This window comes from Piliocolobus tephrosceles, chromosome 1 (genome assembly GCF_002776525.5).
Source record: "Piliocolobus tephrosceles isolate RC106 chromosome 1, ASM277652v3, whole genome shotgun sequence".
NCBI classification, from domain to species: Eukaryota; Metazoa; Chordata; class Mammalia; order Primates; family Cercopithecidae; genus Piliocolobus; species Piliocolobus tephrosceles.
In genome coordinates, this window is record NC_045434.1 from 145,019,567 (window position 1) to 145,025,364 (window position 5,798).

The following is a 5,798-nucleotide window of genomic DNA, read 5'->3' on the forward strand; positions in this document are numbered from 1 at the left end:
TGAACTGGTTAAAAAAAGAAAACCAGGGGCTCAGAAATTAAAAGTGTAACTAGAGAGAAATTAGAATAAAATAATCAAAATTTTAGATGTTAAAATCAGAAACATAGAATTTCGAGGATATAGTTGCGAATAAAGCTTAAGGAGAAAAAGTAACAACAATATTTTCAAGTGAAAACAATGAAGGAAAATATTAAATGGAATAGAAAGAGTAAGCCAGGTAGCTGAAACCTGTTAAAGAAAGATAACAACTAAGTAAAAATCTAGTCAAAGGAATATATCATTCTCTAAGTGCTAAACATTTAGAGAACAAAACAACCTAAATGTAGAAGACAAGAGCTGAACAATTTAAAACATGAGAAGAGCAAATATTTTTTGAAAAGCAAATTACCTTCTTTTTAAAGACATCTGGCTTTTGTTATTATTATTCTCCAAATACTAAAGCAGCCACACATTCCAGTAGATTGTCTCTGTACTTTTGATTCCGGAGGCCAGGTTCTTTGCAAAGCATCCCTCAGGGTTCCTTTAGGCCAAAGCCAAAAGTAGCAAGCAGTTCAAAATGTTTAACCTCTTCTGGCTCCTCTTTCTCCAAAGGCTCTTGTCCCCCATGTCTGCATGGCCTTTAATTAGATAACTTGAGGAGCTGGTCATGGAAACAGGCTGGAAAGATACATGCCCTGGTTTGGTCAGCTCTGTTGTCTGCCTTGGCTCTGCAAGCAGTCCTGCAGACATGCACTTCACTGCTTGCCAGGAAGCCCAGGAACCACTCCACAAATATATTGCCTGCCTACATAGCTCCAGTCGCCGAGGTTATTATGGACTCTCCTTCTTCTTCTCACATTGCTGACTGCAGTTTAGACAATCATACTGTTTTGCAATATTTCAGGCCACAGGTAGAGAGTAAGTCAGTGGTTTTCAAACTTTTGCCCTACCACCCACAATAAGAAGTACATTTCATTTAGTGACTCAATACATACATATACGTATATATCTATATAACTGAAAAACAAAATTTGTAAAATAAATACCCTCTCTAATATCATGCCCTCTGTTGCTTTCTTTGTATTGTGTATTACAGAATTGTCTCATGTGGGAGCTGGAGCAATGGTTTTTAAAAACATTTTGCTGGCTGGGCTCAGTAGCCAACACTTTGGGAGGCTGAGGCGGGCAGATCACGAGGTCAAGAGATCGAGACCATCCTGGCCAACGTGGTGAAATCCCGTCTCTACTAAAAATACAAAAATTAGCTGGGCGTGGTGGCAGACGCCTGTAGTCCCAGCTACTTAGGAGGCTGAGGCAGGAGAATCACTTGAACCCGGCAGGTGGAGGTTGCAGTGAGCCGAGATCTTACCACTACACTCCAGCCTGGAGACAGAATGACTTTGTCTCAAAAAAAAAAAAAAAAAATACTTCCATCCACACTAAGAAATACATTTAACATTGTGTCCCAATATACATATGTGTATGTATCTATATAATTAAAAGTTTCACAATGCAATACTCTTTCTTTTAATAGCATATCTTTTCATCTTTTATTGTATTGTATTATAGTTCTGTTTACAGCTTCCCAGCTATATCTACCTACATTAGCAACTCCAGGATTGCTACCAAGCCAACTCAATGACAGCATAGAGAACCACAGGAAAGGAAAGTGCCCAAAAGGGTGGTAGAATCACTACAACACTTTTGTACTGAAAATGCACTTTACTACTTCCTATTGTCAATCTGGTCTATACATTGTGTCTTTGTTCCCCCAATATTTGTGAAATATAAATATTTTTTATCTGTAAGGTGCTTACAATAGGGGATGGGGAGCCAGGATACTGGTGAAGAGAGCTCTAGAAGGGTTTCTACATGCCATTAAATGGAGAGTATCTGTTGGACATAATTTTTTTGGAAGCTACAGAAAATCCTGTTTGAGCACACTTAAATAAAAAGTAGAATTTATTTACATAACTGAATATTTAGCAGATATTTGTCTTCAGGTTCAGCTTGATCCAGAACTCAATGATATTCTAAGATGCATCTCTCAGTTCTGTTTCCCTGAAATGTCCCCATTCTCAAGATGGCTCCCCTTGTGTTTGCAAATATGACTATAATAGTTCCAAACCCTAAAGCACCATGAACTGGAGGAAAAGTTTTTGTGTCTGCCTAGGGTCAGGTTCTCATTCCTGAACCAATTTTTGTGTCTTGGGAGACAGGATATGCCAACAGGTGTAAGCCAGTCAGGGCCTATTCCTGGAGCTCCCACATGATTAAGAGTGGGAGGACTGATTTTTCAAAGAAAATAAAGAGAACTGTGACTTGGAAGATGGGAAAATGGATGTGGGGCTGCCAAAGGCAGGTGCTTACTCCACTGAGCCTCAAATGCAGCAAGGAGATAGGAAAAAAAGTTGTGGTGGGGAAGCCTTGTCAGTGGGGGGCAAGCCTGGGACAAGGGCAGCACTGTAGGTGGAAGGAGCAGCATGAGTGAGGCCTGGGGCCACCTTATGTCATCTGGTGTAGCTGGAGCTTCAGGACACATGCTGAGGAGCAGTGAAAGATGAGACGAGAGCTGATAAAGCAGCCTGTGGGTTCTGATTTCCAGGCTACAGACTGAAGACTAAATTTAACCGCTAGTCAGAATTCAGAGAAAGATTTTAAGTAAAATTAGCACCGTAGGAGATTAACTTTGCATTAATGAAATGGGACAGAAATGCACTGGAGAAAGACAATCCTGGAAGATTACAGTATTCCAGGCAAAAGTTAATGGAGTGCCAAATAGGGTAGCAGTGAGTGTAGAGAAAGGAGAGGAATTGATTCCAGAGCTCTGTACCCCTCTATCCCATCACCCCATGAAATTTTCCATTCCGTTGACTTATGCAAAGGCGGGAGAGATCCTTTAATATTTAATTGGCTTCAAACAAAGATTAAATAATTCCTGAGAGCTTTACTTTTCAAAAAGGAAGAAACCACCTGTTGGAAAAAAATAAACGAATAGTTATGTAACTCATCACAGAAGTCTATTTCATCACATGGTTCAATTACTTTGCAACAAATGAAATGAAACAAAGACGTTTCTAAGTCACCAAACAGGCTCCAGAGGTCTCTCTCCCTAGAGCCCTATGGTCAGAATTCTTCTCATCCCTATCTTACAGAACCTTCATTCCAACCATCCAGTATTACATATGTGCATTTTTTATTACCCACTAGATTATCATGAGGGTTTGCGGTGACAGAAACCTCTTCAGGTTGAGTAAAATAATTTCTTTTCCTCTTTCACAAGCACCTCTACTTGGATCCAAGCACCATGGCTGGAGCCGGGATGTGGATATGAATCCCAGCTAGACCTGAACCTAGGGAGGCTCTGGTTTAGTGTGGGAAGTAAGGCATTTAACAAGTGCTGGGAGAGACATGGGCACAGAGTGCAGTGGGAGGAGAGGTCCGTTGTGTGCGGTAAGAACTGGAAATGCTTCATCAGAGGCAATACTTAATAACAAGTCTTAAAAGATAGGTGGTCAAAGAAGGCAGCAGAAAAGAGGGTCTTTGGAAAGTGCTTATCTGGCAGATGGATGTTTGAACATGGAAAATGCCAAAGCAACATTGAACTCATGATGTCTTCAGAAATACGTAGCAATTTCTTAGAGAAACTCTCAGAGGACTCTAAGTTGCCTGAGTCCAGTCAATAGACTCAACCTCTGTCCACACTGGGGCTGAATCATCTGGTAAAAATCAATATATAAATTTGGAGTTTACACAGATTTTTATTTATTTTGTATTTATTATTATTATTATTATTATTATTATTATTATTATTTGAGACGGAGTCTCACTCTGTTGCCCAGGCTGGAGTGCAGTGGTGCCATCTCTGTTCCCTGCAAGCCCCGCCTCCCGGGTTCACACCATTCTCCTGTCTCAGCCTCCCTAGTAGCCAGGACTACAGGCGCCCGCCACCACGCCCGGCTAATTTTTTGTATTTTTAGTAGAGACAGGGTTTCACTGTGTTAGCCAGGATGGTCTCGATCTCCTGACCTCATGATCCACTCCCCTTGAGCCACCGCATCTGGCCAGATTTTTATATATTCTTATTTAATTTCATTTTAAAGAGACAAGGTCTTGCTGTGTTGCCTAGGCCAGATTGCAGTGGTGCGATCACAGCTCACTGTAACCTCAAACTTCTATGTTCAAGAAATCCCCCCACCTCAGCCTTTTGAGTTACTGGGACTACAGATAGGCATCATCACCCCAGGCTAATTTAAAAACGTGTATTTTTGTAGAAACAAGATCTTACTATGTTGCCCGGGCTGCTCTTGAACTCCTGGCCTCAAGTGATCTCCCTGCCTCAGCTTCCCAAAGCTTATTTAATTTTTACTACAATGCTGTACAGTGGAAATACTAGGAGGCAACCCAGTTTTACAGAAAACAGGTTTAGCAAAGGCATCAAGAGTCACACAGCTGGGAAGGGGGGATGAAGTGGCCTCCAGAGATGGGCTGGCTTACAGGTCTTTTGCTGCATTGGAGCGTGCAGCTTCTACCTGCTCTGCTTGCAATGACTTTGTCCCTTTGGAGTTGAATCGGACAACTTGGGATCCCTTTTCTGTCCATTGCTATGTCACTTCTTTGTTTGTGTACCAGCATAAGCCCAACAGTTTCGACACCTGTTCAGTGAAGAAGACTTTTATAGACAGAACAAACTGTACACGCACACACACACGCAAGAATCATGGGTAATCTGCGGTGAAAGACATCTGGTGTTAAGGATACAGGTTTATTATTACAAAAATAAGTCAAGCAAGATTCGTTTCTCTTCTACCTTAGAGACCCTTATACTGAGAACAAGGACTAATTTAAAGAAATTGAAACATCTATACTCAAAGTTATTTTTTATGTCTTTCTTTAAAATAACAGTTTTTAAATATTCCTAGAATCCCATAAAGCATTGTTTTATTCATGTAACTGCCATGCTTAATGATCTTCAGTAATACCCTGCTAATGTCACGAGGTTCACACCCTTTAGCTGGGAATTCAAGGTCTGCAATAATGTCACCACAACCTAGATTTCTAGTTTTCTTTCCAAGCTCTCCTCTCCACCCCTGAGAGTTTCCCTCCTCTTTGTCTGTGCTTGCTTCTCTCTGCTTACCTTCAATTTCAGTCCTGGCTCCTCAGTGAAACCTGCTACTACTGACAATACTGTCTATGCTGAAAATACTTGGCCCAAATCCAAAAACTTATTCTGAGGACTAACACCCAAATTTGGCACATTGTGGCACAAATGTCTTGCCAGTGAAATCACTTGACAGTTTAGTATGGTCTTCTCTCACCCTGTGAGTGAGCCTGGTTAGTGATGCTTCTCCTTCAACATCTTGCATTTGATGATAAAAGATAACTCTAGTCTCAGGAAGGGCCTATGAGCTGCATGGCCCATTTGGTAACAGTCAAATCCATATCTTGTTACAAACTCAAAGAATGACAAGTACTAGTAAGGAAAAGGCAGGTGATATGGTTTTGCTGTGTCCCCACCCAAATCTCATCCTGAAATGTAGTTCCCATAATCTGCATGTACTGTGGGAGTGACCCAGTGGGAAGTAATTGAATCATGGGGGCGGTAACCCCCATGATGCTGTTCTCATGATAGTGAGTGAGTTCTCATGAGATCTGATGGTTTTAGAAGGGGTTTTCCCCACTTTCGCTGGCACTTCTCGCTTGCCTACCACCATGTAAGGCATGGCTTTGCTGCTCCTTCGCCTTTTGCCATGATTACAAGGCCTCCCCAGCCATGTGGAGCTGTGAGTCCATTAAACCTCTTTTTCTTTATAAGTTAC